Source organism: Zootoca vivipara, chromosome 8, assembly GCF_963506605.1.
Source record: "Zootoca vivipara chromosome 8, rZooViv1.1, whole genome shotgun sequence".
In the NCBI taxonomy this organism is placed as follows: Eukaryota; Metazoa; Chordata; class Lepidosauria; order Squamata; family Lacertidae; genus Zootoca; species Zootoca vivipara.
In genome coordinates, this window is record NC_083283.1 from 2,210,106 (window position 1) to 2,230,396 (window position 20,291).

The window sequence follows — 20,291 nt, forward strand, 5'->3', positions numbered from 1 at the left end:
GCAAGGATGTCCGTTTGCTGGATGGAGCCAAGGATCTGAGAGGCTGGTAGGACCTCATCTCATCCTCACCAGCAATGAAAATGGAGAAAACATTGCCTGACTTATGTTCTGTCAACATATATATTTCTTTCGGTTGCCTTGCTATTTCACAAATCATTTCAATACAGTGGAACCTCAGTTTATGAACACCTCGGTTTATGAATTTTCGATTTACGAACGCCACGGACCCATCTGGAACGGATTAATTCACTCTCCATTACTTTAAATGGGAAAGTTCGCTTCAGTTTATGAACGCTTCAGTTTATGAACAGACTTCCGGAACCAATTACACCCATGCTTCGGGTTAAGTACGCTTCAGGTTGAGTACTCCGCGGACCCGTCTGGAACGGATTAATCCACTTTCCATTACTTTCAATGGGAAAGTTCGCTTCAGTTTATGAACGCTTCAGTTTATGAACAGATTTCCGGAACCAACTGTGTTCATAAACCGAGGTACCACTGTATACAATTTCCCTTGTTTTGTGGGATTCCCACCGGCTCCAGATATAGGGGGCACTAGGGGCTCCAGCCCCCTCAATATTTTGCATCAGGGGGGCCAACATCCCTCCACGGCGCATGCTGCGGGGGCAGGAGGAGGCTCCAAGCTCTGCCTCCTTCTCTCCACCACACGCCCCATTGGGGAGGACAAGTCAAATGGCATCACGTGATGTGTCATGTGACATCACGTGACACGTCACATAGCGCCCCCCCGATGTGGGTGTCAAATTGGCGTCTTTGGGGGTTCCTGTCATCTCATTCAAGCCATGCAGTTCACAGAGTGTACTGGACATAAGCACAGCTTTCGAACTCTTCCCTCACCCCATCTGTGTGTCGTCTGTGCTAATTTGTAATCTCACAGCTCCTTGGCTCAATTAATCCAAATTCTGTCACAGGGAAAGCTGAACGCTGTGATCTGTTTAATTTATGCCAATTATTATTTTACTCATTGCACTTATTATCTGTCACTTATTCACAGAGATGTCAGAGAATTTCAACAGAAAAAGAAATGGGAGCAGAAATTGCCACAATTTGCATGTTTCTATCAGATCAGAAACAGAAGTCTCACAAACAATTTATGTGGTGCATTCACTATTTTTTTTTTAAGTCCACAAAGGTTATGTAAATAATTGCATTGTTTTCTGCATTGTTTTTTGTTAAATAAAAAAATTCCTTCAGTAGCACCTTAAAGACCAATTTTCCTTCCACTGTAATGCATGGACATTAATCATACAATTAATTTGCATTAGTTTTGGCTGTAGCTGATATTCAGATGAAAAACATAGGTTTTAGGTGGAACGGAATCAGTTCTGACTGCGATGAACGCAAGACACGGCAGAAATTGCTGACGCCTTCATCCCTGCCAAATCCGTCCTATTGCTCAAGGCTGATGCACAGCCAAAAATTCAAGCAAGAACACGGGTAAGATTTTCAAAATCTTAAGAATTAAGAATTTCTAGTTCTCAGATTTTAGATTGAGCAAAAAACCTCTCCCCTGCCCCTAACCCCTGGAAATTGCATTTGAATATTTCTTTGGCTCTTGAGATTCTGCGCTAAATTTTCAAATAATGATAGGACACATCTGGAGCGGGCATTCAGTGTCCTCTTTGTCTGTGTATAGAGTCACAGAATTGTAGAGCTGGAAGGGACCCCTAAGGGCCATCTAGTCCAACCCCCTGCAATGCAGGAATCACAGCTCAAGCATCCCTGGCAGACATTCAAACTCCATTTGAAAACCTCCAAGGAAGGAGAATCCACCACCGTCAAACAGCTCTTCCCATCCGAAAGTTCTTCCGCATGTTTGGAATCTCCTTTCTTGTGATTTCCTTCGGGTCTTAACCTTTGGAGCAGCAGAGAAAACAAGCTTGCTCCATTTCCCATGTGGCAGCCTTTCAGATATTTGAAGAAGGCCGTCACCGAGTGCCTGAATGGGGTGTGTTTCAAAAACAACATGCTCTAACACTTACCTTCCAAGTCCCGGACTGCAGAATCCGGGACCGGCAGCCGTGTGACACCGGAAGTTGCGTCGACGTAACTTCTGGTGTCGCTTTGCCCTTCTATGGGCACCAAAAATGGCTGCCGCCGGCTTCGAAACTCACTTGTATGCATGTCATGAAGTACGTTGACGCAACTTCCGGTGTCGCTCCGCCCATCTATAGGCACCAAAAATGGCCACCGCCAACACCGTAAGTCGCATCTATGCACTTCTGGACATGCGTAGATGCGACTTTTGAAGCCGCCGGCGGCCATTTTTGGTGCCCATAGAAGGGCAAATCAGAAAGGAAAAAAATGGCCGCCGGCAGGAGAAAATAACGGAGAAAAACGGGAGACGAAGTGATACGGGGGACCACCGGGAAAAGGTAAGTAAAAACGGGGTTTCCCGGGGAAAACGGGGTACTTGGCAGCTATGCTCTAACATCCTACGGGGCAATAAGGTAGGGAGGAGCAGACCCAGCCACAACCCATCCATGGGTTTGAAATTGTTATAAGAATTCTAAGGTCTCAAATATAAAATAAACGTTCATAAATGTACAAGGCAAACACATACAGAAGTATATAAACCATGTGTCTGAAATAGTACAGGAGAGCAATCCTGAAGCCATTTTGACTCTCCCAATGACCTCAAATATTCCTCTGCAGTAAGGGAGGCAAATGGGGAAAGGCTTCCCATTGTCTTCTCGCTTGCATATCCTGTCTTAAGGGCGGATTTGTGTATGAATCGGGCGAGCCTGTGACCTGGATTCAGGAACTAAAGTATTAGCCATCACAAAAGAATGGCTGGGCTGCCCAGGTAATGTAATTCAGTGACCATTATCAGGTATCCTGGCAGACAGGATTTCTGCTGCAAACCGCCTCCTTCTGTGATGTATGCATGATGATTTTGGGGGGTGGTCTTGGGCTACAGGGTGGGCAATTTCAAAAGTCTATATAAGGACTTGCGCACCATTGTTCTGCTCCTGGATGTGGTGAGTGGGGACCCTGTTGCGACAGCTTTAATAAAGACCAGGCTTACTAGCTGCTTTGCTTCTCAATATTCTGTGGCTGGCCTCTGTTCTTTTCTCCTACCCACGTAAGGACTCTATATGGGCTCTTGGATACCCCATAAGGGGAAAAGGAGCCGTTTCCCCCCTTTCTTTTAACATAACTTTGAGGCCTAAAGGAGCACACACACGGACACACCAGCCGCGCTCCCCTCGTAAGACAAATCCCTCTCTTTCCTTCCTCTGCTCCCCAGCAGGCTCTGGCCCAGCCGGCGCTCTGTCAGAGGCTCGTCATCCCACCTGGCTTTGTCCAGCGCCTGTCCTTGAGCTTCACCTGCAACCTGCTGATCCACCAGTTCCCAAGGAAATGTTTTGGTCGCTTGCTGACGCTGCTCCAGCTCCCCAGTGGGAGGAAGAGGCGGCTGTGCCTCCTCGCTTCCGGCTTCTCCACCTGGCTGAAATCTGAAACCCTCCTACCCCCGGAGATGGATCGGCATCCTTTCTCCTCAAGGGACCCAACGTGGACCGCCAGACTGCCCACCCCTTCTCCCTGGTGAATTTTGGTGCCGCTGAATTAAATCGGTGATCGGTTGTCCTCTGGGATGCTGGTGTTGGGACGGTTTCCGCTCCTCAGTTCTCTGAAACAGAGAGTCCTCTGCTCCATGGAATCATAGGATTGTACAGTTGAAAGGGAAGATTCAGGACAGAGAAAATGTCTTTACTCAGCGCAAAGCTGAACGCTGAGCTGTGGAACTCCCTCCCACAGGATGGTCACCTACTTGGATGGTTTTAAAACAGGATGGGAAAAAATTAATAGGGGAGAGGACTATTGATGGCTGTCAGTCACACTGGCTCTGCTCTGCCTCCACACTTGAAGGCAGCCATGCTTCTGAATCCCAGTTGCTGGAAACCACAGGAGGGGAGAGTGTTGCTCTCGTGCTCGGATCCTGCTTGCCGGTTTCCCACAGGCATCTGCTTGGCCCCTGTGAGGACAGGATGTTGGACTAGATGAGCCATTGGCCTGATCCAGCAGTGCCTCCTTATCTCCTTAAGTCGTGCTTTGGCCCTTATCCTCCACAGTGGTGCCTCGACTTACGAATTTAATCCGTTCCGAAGGCACCTTCGTAGGTCGAAAAATTCGTAAGTCGAAAAGCGCCATTGGAAACGTGATTTCCCATAGGAATGCATCGGAAATGGAAAAATTCGTAAGTCCTCATCTAAAAATTCGTAAGTCAAAAAACCCATCTAAAACCGCCGCGGTTTCCGTTCAGATGTCGAGAAATTCGTAAGCGTGCGGCCATTTGCCTCACTCGTAAGTCGAAAAATTCGGTTGTCGAGTCGTTCATAAGTCGAGGTACCACTGCATTTGTCCGAGTCCATTTTGTCTGGCTCAGTTGCAAGAGCACCCAATATGCATGCAGAAAGTTCCAGGTTCGATCCGCCCTGGCACCTCCCGGAAGAGCTGGGAAAGATTCCTGCCTGAAATCTTGGAGAGCCATCATAGCCACTCAGAGGTTTTGTAGTGAAATGGCGTTCTTTCCGTTTCCTAATAAGAAACCGGAACAGAAGAGGACAAGACTACAGCTGCTGCTTGTCGGTGTTTAACGATACCGGATGGATCAATGGTCTGACTCTGTACATGGCAGCATAAGGTGCTCCTTTGTACAATTAATTGACCCTGAATCTTAAGCCTTTTGGGAGAGGAAGAATAACTTCTCTCTGTCTGCTTTCTCTGTGCCACATAGAGTTTTATAAATCTCTCTCATCCTTTCCTCTCTTTCTCTCTCCCTGTGCCCAAGCTGCAAGTCTCAAATGCTTTAGCTTTTCCTCGAGGGAAGGGGCATTTCCTCCAAGGATTATAATGGGCCTCATCATGTTTCAAAAGCTGCCCAAGGACAGGGTCTCCGTGAATTCTGCAATGCTTAATTGGTTTCTGCATGAGAATGTCCTGGGGGAATTGAGCCCTGTGCCTGGTTCCCATCCCGGGAATGGGGCAGAAATTCAATTCAGTCCGGATTTGAAAGCGAAACAACCTCATTCGCCCTTTCTGAAACTATATGTGAACTGAGATACTGTTGTCCATCAAAATGTCTGTTTGGGGAATTTTGCAAAGAAGTTCTCCCACAAAACAATACAGGCAAAAATGTGCATATTGGAGGAAAGCGGGAATTCCAATGTCCATATTAGTGAAAGGAACATATAAAATGGGTTGTATTAGGAGAAACCTCTTGCAAAAATGTGCCCATCAGGCAGAAATGTGTATGAAAAAATGTATTTTGGGAGGAATTTTCATTGAAATGCTGTCAGAAAATTGTATTTGCCAGGTGATGTGGAAAGGTGGAGAGCTGAGCTTCAGACTGGAAAAACGAGAAGTCGACACTGAAATATTCATTCATCAGTATTCATCCAAACTCCTTTGGCCCTTCCTCATCCTGAGACAACCTCTAGCCATGCCAGTTTTGACCTGGGTAGCCACCAGTGCTGCAGCAGTGCGGTTGCAGCGTGGCTGTGTAGCAGAGCCAGTGCATACCTGCCAAGTTGCTGTCGGAGAAATAAGGGACCGGGCCGGAAGTAGCAGACCAGAAGTAGCGCTGCCGCCATTTTGGAACTGGGCGGAGCATGCTCAGAAGTGACTTTTGATGCTGCCTTGCCCAGTTCCAAAATGGCCACCGCACCAGAAGTCGCACTGCAGCCATTTTGGAACTGGGCAGAGCAGCATCAAAAGTCGCTTCTGAGCATGCTCCGCCCAGTTCCAAAATGGCCGCCGCACCAGAATAAACCGGGGAAAAACAAAAAATCCGTTTTTTCAGCTAGGAACAGCTAGAAAAACGGGGATTTCCCGGGGAATACGGGAGACTTGGCAGCTATGAGCCAGTGTAGTGCAGTGGTTAGAGTGTTGGACTAGTAGAACCTGGGAGAGACTGGGGTTCAAATCCTCGCTCGGCCACAAAGCTCCCAGGGCATGCCCCTCTCAGCCTGACCTACCTTACAGGGTTGTTGCGAGGATGAAATAAATGCAGAGGAGGAGAACAACGCAAGCTACCTCGAGCTCCTTGGAGGAGAGGAGAGAGACGAGCGTTCATAAGAATAAGGAAACCGGCATGGGCTGACGGAACAATGAACCTGCCCCGGAGTAAGATGGCCGTGAGAACTGCCTCTTCCCCCCATCACAAATATGCCCTGGGATACAGTATTTCAGTGGCCGTCCCCATCCCCAACAGTAACTAACCCATAGCTCCCCGTTGGGATCTGACCGCACACAGAGTTATAATTGAAGCTCTCATAATTACAGGGAGGGGGTTACGCCCTGATGCCGCAGGGAGCCTTCGCGCCGGTGAGTGCCTTACGTAATGGATGAGGATGAGCAGCAGGGAAGATGCTATGCTAAGACTCCCCAGGGCGCTTGCACTTTGCACTCCGACCATTTAAGCTGGGTATTTGCCCCCCCCTTTATGGGTTTATGTAATATTCAATAAATGGAAGGAGCGCCCGTCTTACTTATGATACAGGAAGCGGAGCGACACATTACTGCATATTGCTTACAGGATGGAAAGGGCCGGCCAGCCTTTGTGCTGGCCTTAAAATGAGCCGTTATTATTATTATTATTATTATTATTATTATTATTATTATTATTCTGCCCTTCATCAAAAGGTCTCAGGGTGATTCAGAGAAAACACAAGATAAAAGCACAAACAAACAGTCAAAACAGAAGCACCAAACAGTAACCTTCCCTCCCACACATTTCCAAGACCATAGAATACTAATCATCCAAAGGCCTGGTTGAAGAGGAATGTTTTCACTTGGTACCTAAAAATATATAATGAAGAAGCCAGGCGAACTTCCTTGGGGAGAGCATTCCACAGATGGGGAGCCACTACAGAAAAGGCTCTGTTCTCATGTTCATAGCTGCCAAGGTTTCCCTTTTCTCGCGAGGAAGCCTATTCAGCATGAGGGAATTTCCCTTAAAAAAAGGGAGAACTTGGCAGCTATGCTCATGTTGCCACCCTCTGAACCTCTCAAGGATAGGGTTGCCAGACTCAATGGAGGACAGGACTTCTGTACCTTTAATTGCCCTGCTCTCTATTGAGTCTGGAAACCTTAAAGAGAAACCAGCAGACCCTTTGTTTAATTTCCAAGCAAAGGGTCTGCTGGTTTCTCTTTAAGGTTTCCAGGCTCAATAGAGAGCAGGGCAATTAAAGGCACAGAAGTCCTGTCCTCTATTGAGTCTGGCAACCCTACTCGAGGAGGAGGCACACAAAGAAGGGCCTCAGAAGATGATCTCAGGGTTCAGGTAGGTTCATATGGAAAGAGGCAGTCCTTGAGGTATTGCGGTCCTGAGCCATTTAAGGCTTTATAGGTCAAAACTAGCACTTTGAATTGGGCCTGGAAACTAATTGGTAGCCAGTGCAGTCAGACCGGGATTGATGTGATATTTTCAAACTGTCTTGTCCCAATGAGCAACTTGACCACCAAATTCTGCACCAGCTGAAGCTTCTAAACCAGGCCTAGGCAAACTCGGCCCTCCAGATGTTTTGAGACTACAATTCCCGTCATCCCTGACCACTGGTCCTGTTAGCTAGGGGATGATGGGAGTTGTAGTCCCAAAACATCTGGAGGGCCAAGTTTGCTTAGGCCTGTTCTAAACCGTCTTTACTATTTGTTGTGGGAAATGATACATAAATCCATGAGACCTAACCTAACCGGTGAGTTTCCAGGTGTTACTGGACCACAACCCCCATCATCCCTGCCCATCGCCCATGCCGTAGGGGGCTGAAGGGAGTTGGAGGGCTGTAGGTTCCTCATCCTTGGTCTAAAGGATTGGGGGGTGAGAAAGATCTCATTCTGAGAGCCTGCAGTCGGAGTTGACGTCATTGGTTAAGATGGATAAATAGTTTTACCTGGTGTGTAAGGTAGCCTCCTGTGTTCCTCACTATAGAATCATAGAGTTGGAAGGTACCCTGAGGATCATCTAGTCCAACCCACTACAATGCGGGATGCGGGTGGTGCTGTGGGTTAAACCACTGGGCCTAGGGCTTGCCGATCAGAAGGTCGGCGGTTCGAATCCCCGCGACGGGGTGAGCTCCCGCTGCTCGGCCCCAGCTCCTGCCAACCTAGCAGTTCGAAAGCACGTCAAAGTGAAAGTAGATAAATAGGTACCGCTACAGCGGGAAGGTAAATGGTGTTTCCGTGTTGAAACAAACAAACAAACAAAATTCCTTCCAGTAGCACCTTAGAGACCAACTAAGTTTATCATAGGTATGAGCTTTTGTGTGCACGGTGTTTCCGTGCGCTGCTCTGGTTCGCCAGAAGCGGCTTTGTCATGCTGGCCACATGACCTGGAAGCTGTACCCCGGTTCCCTTGGCCAATAAAGCAAGATGAGCACCGCAACCCCAGAGTCGGTCACGACTGGACCTAATGGTCAGGGGTCCCCTACAATGCAAGAATCACTACTAAAGCATCTCTAACAGAGAAACATCCAACCTCAGTTTTAAAATCTCCAATGAAGAAGAGCCCACAATCTTCTGAGAGAGTCCGTTCCACTGTCAAAGAAGCTCCTACCATAATATGTAGGCAATCTAGAGTTCTCCTCTGCCCCGGCAGCCTTCAAGAAAAGGATCTGAATTCTTACCTCAGTAACTACCCAATACTGTTTACTCTCCTGTAAGGACCTCACTGAGGAGAGAAAGGGTATCCTTGGGGTGTGAACATCTGGGCCCAAACCAGAGCTCTAACCCATCAAATTCAAGCAGGGTTTGGACACCCAGAAAGCACGCTCACCTTTGCGACCTGACCATTGCTAGAGCAACATCTCCTTCCCCTGGGAGCTCTCCAAAGTGCTGAAGAGCTTGATCCAACTTGCTATCTGATAGCTGCTCTCCGCTGCTGCTCTTTGATGTCCTTCAGGCCTTGTCTAGCACCTGCAAGCTCGCAACCCAGCTGGAGCAGAGCAACCACTATAAGATTTATCTGTGTGACACACACCAAGCCCTATTCTGCTCAGCTAAAGCAGCTTCTGAAGCATATAATGCAATGCACTCTACATGGGGCTGCCCTTGAAGATAACTCAGAAATGTCAATTGGTCCAGAATGCAGAAGCTGGATTACTGATTGGGGTTCCATTTAGATCTCATATAACCCCTGTTTTAAAACAGCTGCAGTGGTTGCCAGTTTGTTTCTGGGCCCAATTCAAGGGGCTCACGTTGGTGTTTAAAGGCCCCAAATACCCCAAAGGTCGCCTCCTTCCCTACAGAGCTTTTCGGGTGCTAAGATCAGCAGAAAGGGACCTCTTGATAGTCCCTCCACCCTCAGACACTCAAAATGGCATCACTAAAGGGAGAAGGCCTTCTCTCTGGGCCCCCCTAAGCTGTAGAACTCCCTTTCCACAGAAGTGCACCCGGCACCTTTGTTATACAGTTTCCGTAAGGTGCTGAATACACACCTCTTCACCTTGGCTTTTGACTCGTGAGGTGTACGTTTTTAGGACCCACCTTATTTTCGTGGTTGTAAGCTGTTTTAAACTTCTTTTTAATATTGTGTTTTGAAGCTTTATGGAAGCAAGTCGCGGGCATCTTGCAACCGTGAGGAGAGATCCCACAACATCTTCCACATGCTCTGTGTCAGGAAGATTTTGGCCATGACACGGCAGGAGAGAATTCTAAACAAAGATGTTCTCTTCCAAGCCTATATTCCCAGCATGTTCATACTCCTGTCTCAGCGGCATCTAACAACAACAACAACAACAACATTAACAATATATTATTATTATTATTATTATTATTATTATTATTATTATTATTATTATTAATACCCCTCCCATCTGGCTGGGTTTCCCCAGCCACTCTGGGCGGCTTCCAACCGAATATTAAAAACAGTACAGCATCAAACATTAAAAACTTCCCTAAACAGGGCCACCTTCAGTTGTCTTCTAAAAGTAAAATAGTTGCTTATTGCCTTAACATCTGCTGGGAGGGCGTTCCACAGGGCGGGTGCCACTACCGAGAAGGCACTCTGTCTGGTTCCCTGTAACTTCGCTTCTTGCTTCAGGTATGCTTCGCTTCGCTTCAGGTATACTGGACCGAGGCCATTAAGGGCTTTAAAGGTCAGCACCAACACTTTGAATTGTGCCCGGAAACGTACTGGAAACGTAACTCTACTATCACAAAGCCACATCAATGCAAAATGTTTTTACATTATCCTGAAATGCACGGCCTCAAAGAAGTTCAGAGCATGTCATTCAGGACTTAACATCTGCTGGGAGGGCGTTCCACAGGGCGGGTGCCACTACTGAGAAGGCCCTCTGTCTGGTTCCCTGTAACCTCACTTCTCGAAATGAGGGAACCGCCAGAAGGCCCTCGGTGCTGGATCTCAGTGTCCAGGCTGAATGATGGGGGTGGAGATGCTCCTTCAGGTCTACATTGGCTTCGTCATGTTCACAGAATGGTAGATGGCAGGATCCCCAAGGACGTGATCTACTGGGAACTGGCTTCTGGAACTAGGCCTGTTGGCAGAATTCTACATTACGAAGCTGCCTGGAAATGTGGCCTGAAGGCTTGGGACATCAACACCTGCTTGGAGACAGGCAGTCAGGTTGTGTATCCACAGCAGTGACCGCAGGACAAATGTGGGAGGAGCACAGCAGCCCAACCAGACCCTTTACCTGCCCCAGCTGCAACAAAACATTTCTCTCCCGCATCGGTCTCTACAGCTACAGTAGACTCTGCAACCGTCCAACGGCTTGACCTCCATTGCCTCCCAAGAGAGATGGCCGCCAATAACCTACCCTGGGATCTTAGGCTGAAGGGCAGGTAATAATAATAATAATAATAATAATAATAATAATAATAATGGGATAGTTTGCACCTTTGGCCACCTCATGAGAAGAGAAGACTCCCTGGGAAAGACCCTGATGTTGGAATAGATTGAGGGCACTAGGAGAAGGGGACGACAGAGGGCGAGATGGTTAGACAGTGTTCTCGAAGCTACCAACATGAGTCTGACCAAATTGCAGGAGGCAGTGGAAGACAGGAGTGCCTGGCGTGCTATGGTCCATGGGGTCACGAAGAGACGGACATGACTAAACGACTAAACAACAATTTGCACCTGCTGTTTTCCTGCAAGCTGAAGTCCCAGGTCAACCGTTCTTCTCCTATCTGACAGCCTTTCGAGCCCTGACTCTTCCTGGCGGGATGTCTCCCCTGCACAATTCCACCAAGGCCTGCATTTTGCTTCCTGAAATTCATCTAGACCCCGTGGCCCAGCAGAAGAAAACCCTCCTTCTCAAGGAGCCCCATTGAACTCTTGCCAACACAATCCTTTCCCCTGTCATCCTGTCACCCAATTACCAGGTTATCCTACCTGGTTCTTGAAGAGTTCATGCAGAAGCTTCCTTTGTTTCCACTCGTGCCGTGATTTTTGCATCCTCAGCATCTTTGCCCACTGGATATCTCTTCTGGATAATTAATAAATATGCTGTTTATGAGCAGGGCTGGCTCTTGCCTGCAGAACAACAGATTGCAGGGGTTTTCCTCCTATTCAGCTTCCTCCCACTTTGCCTTCTGACTCTCAGCCTCTCGGTCAATTATACCAATGTCAACAAGACACCGTGAGGAACTTCCCTGGGACGCCATTAAAACCCAAGTTAATGATATCCTACTGCACCGGCTACCAGGCTAAATCTGACCAAAGGTTCCAACAGTTTCAGAAAATGTTGCTGAAGGTGGAAGGAAAGTTTGTGCTGTTAAGAAGATGCGGAAAGACTAAGGAGAAGAAAAGGAGATCGTTTCAACAGCAAGGATAGTTGGGGACAGGATGGAACCCTTTCACTTGGTACATATGCGCCAAAAGAGGTTGATCTTTTGCTGACGTCTCTGTCAATTGATTATTACTGTTTCTTACTGTTATAAGATTTTCAAAGTCTCAAATACAGAATAAATATTCATAAAGGCACACATATCTAAATATATGAACCGTGTGTCTGAAATAGTATGGGAGAGCAATCCTGAAGTCATTTTGACTCTCCCAATGACCTCAAACATTCCTCTGCAAGTAAGGGAGATAAATGGGGAAAGCCTCCCCATTGTCTTTTTGCTTGCAAATCCTGTCTTAAGGGCGTATTTGTGTATGAATGGGGTGAGCCTGTGACCTGGTTTGCAGGGGGTTGGACTAGATGGCCCTTGGGGGTCCCTTCCAACTCTACAATTCTGTGATTCGGCGAGCCACACTTCCTCTAAACCAAAAAAACCCCAAACTCTGCAACATTTCCTCAAGAAGGAAGTTGCTTCCCCCCCCCCCAATCACCTTTTCTGCACTTTTCCTATCTCTGCAATCTCTCAGAAGCATAAAGTTTAGTCCTGGGGAGATGGCAGTGGGAAAGGTCTGCTTTGCTGGCTGGTGTTGGGTTTTTTTGAAACACAATTCTACACAGAAGGGGTATGGGGGGGGAATCGATTTCCGCTTGGGTCAGCTGTGTGTGTGTCCTGGAGAGAGCCCTTCAGAGGAGCAGAGATTAATTTAGCAACTGTGAGCAGGTAAGGCAGGATAGGAGGGTAAGGGTAGGGAGAAGGGGAGGTGTGGCAGAGGCTGGGGCGCTCCTTAATAAGGGTCCAGCAAGTCCCGGAGAGATTAATCAACCCCGTCGCTAACGCCCTGATGCAAAAGTGCCAAGTCAGATGCAAGCAGCGAGGAAGCAGGAAGCTGGTCTCCTTGTCCTGTCTGGGGAAAAACTGGAGGTGGGAGCAGAAATGATGAATTCAGCTGGTTCTCCTCCTCCTCCTCTTTCTCCTCTCTTGTTTTTCTTATTTATTTATTTAAGGCCCCTCCAGACTCCTGCATTTTTGTTTTTATTTGGGGATGTGTGTGTTCTGTTACATGTCATGGATACAAATAATAGCGCCTTAGCTGCAGATTTATACCCAGCCGTCCACACCCTGAACTTATACACCGCTTGGTTGTAAGAGAGAACCTCAAAGCGGTTTGCGGAAAAGATAAAGCAATAAAATTGCCACTGTTACCAGGAAATCGGAAGGGTGTGTGTGAGAGACCTCCCCACTCCCACCGCGAGCCTTGCCTCTCCACACTACGAGGCAAAGGCAAAGATCCTCCATTGCACATTACCAAATGTAGCAATTCACTGATAAATATATCTACGTACGGGCTCAATGGGAAAACTTCAGAAATCCATAAGAAATCACATCGTTGTACAATCTTCTCAGTTCCAATTGCATTTAGGACCCAGGGAAGTGAGGTAGAAGGGGAGGGGTGAGTGAACCCACCATAATCCCAGGGTGATATCCTGCCCCAAGGGTGTCAGACCATCTCAGTCACAATGCCTACGCACCCTAGTGGGATGAAGCCTGGTCAAGACAAAGGGTTTTATTTGACTTGACTCTGGGACCAGGGAACTGTAAATGCTTTTTTCTTTGTACTGTGATGGAGTAAGTGTGAAAGACTATATTTGAGTGACAAGGCCATGCCTGCATCTCAGGTTCTACCCGAGACCACACCTTGTCCTGTGACATATCTATGATGTCTTGATGATGCTTCTGGAAATGTCTTATGGGAAACTTTAAATGACCGATGTCGTCTTCTTTGGCGATCCCTCGTAGCCGAGTAAGATTGTCTTCCATAAACACGGTTTTAACAATGAGTCCGTAAGTGACTGTGGAGGCCAATTCTGGATCCACACGTCCTTCCACAGTGGGGACATTGGTTTCCGGGTGGGAGTTGATCATGGTGTGGATTTGCCAAGCATGCCTTCCCCTTAGCACATTTCTCCCTTGCGTCCTGAGATAGAGTTTCTTCAAAGCCCATGACACCTTTGGTAAAGGCTGTTCAGGGCCGGCTCGTCGTAGACCCCCGGTGGCGCAGGGCACCATGGCGCCGGCCCGCCAGGAGGGCGCCGCGAGCTGCGCCCGCCCGCTGGCCGGCCGGTCTGCTGCGCAGCTGCGCGCAGCGCCCACCTGCCCACCGCGCTGGGAAACGGGGCGGGAGGGCGCCGGAGAGATCGTGCTGTGCCTGCCTGCCCGCCGCGCAGCAGCGCCGCGCCCAGTTGCCCACCGCACCGGGAAACAGGGTGGAAGGGCGCCGGAGAGATCTGGCGCACCATGGCGACAGGGGCGCTTAAGATGGCGCTGAGGCTGTTCTCCAGTTGGAGCTCTCGCAGGCCAGTGTTTCCCAATTGCTGGTGTTTAAACTACTTTTTTTTAAAGATTTGCCTTGAGACAGTCTTTAAACTTCTTGTTGACCACCAGCATTACGCTTTCCATTTTTAAGTTTGGAATAGAGCAGTTGCTTTGGAAGACGATCCTCAGGCATCCACACAACATGACCAGTCCAACGAAGTTGATGTTGAAGAATCATTGCTTCAACACTGGTGATCTTTGCTTCTTCCAGTACACTGGCGTTAGTTCGCCTGTCTTCCCAAGTGATGTATAAGATTTTTCGGAGACACTGTTGATGGAATCTTCCGAGGAGTTGGAGATGGCGTTTATAAGTGGTCCGTGTTTCACAAGCATACAGTAAGGTTGGCAGTACAATAGCTTTGCAAGCAAGCATTTTGGTTTGTGGTAGTTTGAAGTTTTGTTGCAACAATAAAGATCAGGCCTACTGGCCGCTGTTTTCCTTCCATCTCCTGGCTGAAGTCTCTTTCTTGTGACCCCTGACCTGAACCTATGGGAATCAAGGTTAGGCGATTGTGAGGTGCTCCAAGGACTCCCTTAGACACCAATAAGAAAAATTAACAGCTTTAAAGACATTTGAAAAGAGCACTTTCCCCCTTATTGGTTTCCAGCAACTAGGATTCAGTACCACTGCGGCCTCCAACTGTGGAGAGGCAGAGCCAAGCCATCAGGACTAATAGCCCTCTCCTCCGCCAGGAATTAGTCTAATCCTCTTTTAAAGCCAGCCACATATCCTGTTGAGTTACAGAGCAGCAACAAATGCAGGCCCCTGCCCCTACCGGCCTACAGTTTCAGTTTTGACTGGGGCTGTTGGATGATGAATGGAGGAGGCAGAAGGATGACTAAGTAAACAGCTAATAGACCTTTTTTAACTTCAGTAAGTTCAAATGTAAAAAAATAATAATTGAATTTTCTGGCAATTGGCTTTTTTTGGGGGGGGGGGCAGCAACACCATTATAATTTCTTCCTAAATTGTTTTTTATTCATTTTTTGAAGCAAACATAGATACAAAGACAACTTGAAATACAAAAAAAGGCATAAATAAAGACAAATACGAAACCAAAAATCAACAAAATGCAGGATAATGAGACACCTGAATTTCTGCATATACACGAAACACACTTCAGATTTGAACTGGGCAAATTATAATACACTAGTTTCCTGTTATTGCAGTCATGTCATTATTGTTTCCCTGCTTCCTTCATTGCAGGAATCGGATAGTAGTGTGGGTCAAAGAAGAGTTGCAACAAAGATAAGACAAATTTGTACAAGCTGGGCCATGCTATATGCTGAAGGCACTTATTTGTACAGCCAATATTTCTTTTATTTTCAAGTGTGGAACCACAAAGGTTTGGAAACAAGATTTTGCCAGCACCTTCACAGCTTTCCAGCCGGTGCTGGAGAACAGAGTCCAGCTTTTTCAGATGAGCTGCGGTGGACGCAAATGTTTTCTGCTGTGCTGTTTCTTCACCTGCCTGCAAGTAGATGCTTGCTGATCCAGCGGAAACCTTTGCAATAACGTGAATCATTTTTTGTCCGTAAGGCCCGGTAGGAAATCCTGCGACTGCCACCCCTACCTGTGTTCGGCAAGATTGATGATTTCCACGGTGCCGAGCGACAAGCCCTCCACCCCTGCCGCATACCCCAGGCTTCAAAATCCCTGCTCCGCTAGCCATGCCAAGAGAAATTAACAAAGATCTTGATTGCCTAAAGAGCTCCTCCTACCCTCCACCACCTTAAAATTTTCAGCTGAGCGAGTGAGTATTAAGCCCTCCATCGATCGCAGCCGTAGCCTGCAAATTGCTTCTGGGGCCACGGGGGCCCAGGTGAGTGTCAAGCGGGGAGTGTCATGCCGCCACCATCAACAGTGGTCCGCCCCCCCCCCCGGACCTCATCAGCCTAAGTAATTCATGGCAATTCTGAAGTCTTGGTCTCACTGAAGTTGTCACACCTGTGCATGGACAAGGCTCAGGGATCTGCAACGGTTGCAAACTTGCTACCGTACCAAGTTGGCTGCGGTTGGCACCTGGCTGTCTTGAGGGACAATGGAGTGCGCCTCTGGGGGTGAAGTCAAACCCGCTGGAGAATCACAGCACCTGCTGTGGCTGCAGAGACCGGGCACTGGTGGAGGAAGACGAGTGCGAGGGGAGCGCACCACCCCTGGCAGCGCGATCCCGGCACATAGCTGCCAAGTCTCCCGTTTCCCCCGGGAAACCCCCATTTTTCCAGCTGCAACCCAGCTGAAAAAACGGATTTTTTTGTTTCCCCCCAGTTTATTCTGGCGCGGCGGCCATTTTGGAACTGGGCGGGGCATGCTCAGAAGCGACTTTTGATGCTGCTCTGCCCAGTTCCAAAATGGCTGCAGTGCGACTTCTGGTGCAGCGGCCATTTTGGAACTGGGCACAGCAGCATCAAAAGTCACTTCTGAGCATGCTCCGCCCAGTTACAAAATGGCCGCCGCACTACTTCCGGTATGCTACTTTCGGTCCGGTCCCTTATTTTTCAGAGAGGAACTTGGCAGGTATGTCCCGGCAGGGAGCCTGCACTGGGTGCCCCGTCCCTGCGGGTGGCGTGCCCAGCCCCTAGGACGTACACCCTGCCTGCTTTCTGCCCCCGGTGATGGAGCATGAAGCTCCGCCCCTGAGACCGGGAACTCGTACCTGCCGCCTTCCGAGTTGTTTTCGCTGCGTTAGCAGCAACAAAGTGACCTCTCTGTTGTACAAGCCTGGGCTGTGTGTCTGGAGGTCCTGGGCTGCACAGACGACAACACACACACACACACACACACACACACACACACACACACACACACCAGCCTCATTGATATGGCGCAAAGGAAAGCAGAGCAAGACGTTTGGCACCAGCTTGGCTGCAGGAGTTGCAGGAAGGTGGCATACAAGACGCCATCCAACCATCTTAGGGACTCCAGATATGTGTAGGGTTTACTCTACACAGCTCTACCTCTCTTTTAAATCTGAACCAGTGAAGGCGGTGAAGGTCCTGTGTGAGTGTCTGGAGGCGGTTGGAGGATGGATGGCGGCTAACGGATTGAGGTTGAATCCTGACAAGACAGAAGTACTGTTTGTGGGGGACAGGAGGCGGGCGGGTGTGGAGGACTCCCTGGTCCTGAATGGGGTAACTGTGCCCCTGAAGGACCAGGTGCGCAGCCTGAGAGTCATTTTGGACTCACAGCTGTCCATGGAGGCGCAGGTTAACTCTGTTTCCAGGGTGGCTGTCTACCAGCTCCATCTGGTACGCAGGCTGAGACCCTACCTGCCCGCGGACTGTCTCGCCAGAGTGGTGCATGCTCTGGTTATCTCCCGCTTGGACTACTGCAATGCGCTCTACGTGGGGCTACCTCTGAAGGTGACCCAGAAACTACAACTAATCCAGAATGCAGCAGCTAGACTGGTGACTGGGAGCAGCCGCCGAGACCACATAACACCGGTCTTGAAAGACCTACATTGGCTTCCAGTATGTTTCCAAGCTCAATTCAAAGTGTTGGTGCTGACCTTTAAAGCCCTAAACGGCCTCGGCCCAGTATACCTGAAGGAGAGTCTCCACCCCCATCGTCCAGCCTGGACACTGAGGTCCAGTGCTGAGGGCCTTCTGGCGGTTCCCTCACTGTTCTGTTGAGGGAAATTTTTGATGTTTTATGGTGTTTTTAATATTCTGTTGGGGCCACCCAGAGTGGCCGGGAAAACCCAGCCAGATGGGTGGGGTATTTATTATTATTATTATTATTATTATTATTATTATTATTCCTTGGCCTTTTCTTCTCTCAAATGTACAACTTGCGGGAAATCACAGGAAGCGGTGTGTGTGTGTGTGTGTGTGTCTTGCGCTCATGTCCTGCTTAATGGCTTCCCACAGACATCCAGTTGACCTCTGTAAGAAGAGGATTCTGAACAAGATGCCTCCCTCTTTTGGCCTGATCTTATGTTCTTAATGTCTATAATGCTCCTCTTTACAAGCTCCATGTCAGGATGGGTGACACCTGGCTTGAGAGCAGTACATGTGAAAAGGATCTAGGAGTCTTGGTAGACCACAAACTTGACATGAGTCAGCAGTGTGATGCAGCAGCTAAAAAAGCCAATGCAATTCTGGGCTGCATCAATAGGAGTATAGCATCTAGATCCAGGGAAGTAATAGTACCACTGTATTCTGCTCTGGTCAGACCTCACCTGGAGTACTGTGTCCAGTTCTGGGCACCACAGTTCAAGAAGGATACTGACAAGCTGGAACGTGTCCAGAGGAGGGCAACCAAAATGGTCAAAGGCCTGGAAACGATGCCTTATGAGGAACGGCTTAGGGAGCTGGGTATGTTTAGCCTGGAGAAGAGAAGGTTAAGGGGTGATATGATAGCCATGTTCAAATATATGAAAGGATGTCATATGGAGGAGGGAGAAAGATTGTTTTCTGCTGCTCCAGAGAAGCGGACACGGAGCAATGGATTCAAAGTACAAGAAAGAAGATTCCACCTAAACATTAGGAAGAACTTCCTGACAGTATGAGCTGTTCGGCAGTGGAATTTGCTACCAAGGAGTGTGGTGGAGTCTCCTTCTTTGGAGGTCTCTAAGTGGAGGCTTGACAGCCATCTGTCAGGGGCTTCCGGGTTCAGCGCCAGCGCCGATCGGCGGGGTTTCGTCTCGTCTCCGAGACGGCCCGTCCCTGCTAGGAGTGGGGAGGGCAGCGAGAGCGACGCTGCGCCCCTTAGAACCCCGGGAAGGGCGTCCCGGGGGCAAATTTGCTCGGCAGAGCCCCAATCCGGACTCCCCAACCCTCCGGCTAGCTCTAATAAGAGCTCCGGAGTGAGGAGGGTAGAAGTCGCGGGGGCCATTTTGAGCGGCAACGTTATTCTAGCGGGGAGAAGCTTCAAGCCGAAGGCGGAGAGCGCTGGATTCTTCCGAAAATAAAACGATTGGAAATAAGACTGTAAGTAACCTCACGATTTGGATTATAAAACAATTTGGATCTGGGAGAGAGGGGAGAAAAGAGGAAGCCACCCCCCCCCACGGCAACAAAAGAGACAGTAAATAGAAACCCGAAGCCGTAAACAGAAGATTTGCAATTCAAAAGGATCCCTCAAAGGCATCAAAGAGAATCTCCCCTAAATGCAGGGTGAAAGGGGAGAGAGACTGTGGTTGTGAGTGCCCTGCAGCAAGAGGTAAAGACTAAGAAAAACCTTTCTTTTCCTCGGGAGCCGGCAGCCCAGACAACCCAGTGAGTTGATCAGGATTTATAAGTCAAAGTTTTATTTCAATTTGTATTTCTGGACTTTGTGGAAATTTTTTTCTGGTTTAAATGTTTGTCAAATGTGAGTTTGAACTCTATTTTTAATAAGATCTGAAGAATGCAGCCAGTTTGTTAAAATGGAGTCGAGAAAATAAACTGCGATCATATTCCACCCCATGTGACAAGTTTTGACCTTGGCTGGATTGAACTATGTCAACAAAAAAGTATTCGCCTGAGTTCCAGCGGTCTGTTTTGACCTTAATGTGGGAAGCAAGAATAGAACTATGTCAAGAGGAGACACAACGGCAAGAGTTACAGCAACAATTTCAGATGGTGATGGCAGAATATGATTTCTTAGAAGATGAAGCTTTTGAAACTGAAGAAGACGAATGTGAGAATGACAATGATGGTGACTGTGATTTGGAAGGAAAAGATGAAGATGAGGACTGTGATGATTTAACACAAAATGAATCCCACCATGAAAAAAATGATGACTTTACTCTACAAAAAGTTGGATGGAGTGCCTTTCCTTTGAGGGGGGCACGATTGGTATTACTGGAATTTCAGAATGCCCACAGGGTAAAAGGAAAAAATATGCAGAGAAGAGAAGAAACTCAGGGGTCTTGTATGGAGGCCTGGATGGCAAAAGACTGTAAACAGGGGGTGGGGTGAAGGGAAAGTGAAGTTGTGATTATAAGGATGGATTAACAGGTTTATAACTGGTCTGCGGATTATGGAATTTGCTGGATTGGGGGGGTGGAGCCGGTAATCGGGGATGTAAGGTTGAACTGGGAATAGTTATAGTTTTAAAAGTGAATTGATTTTGGAAAAATGTGATAATATGGAGGCTTATAGAGGGG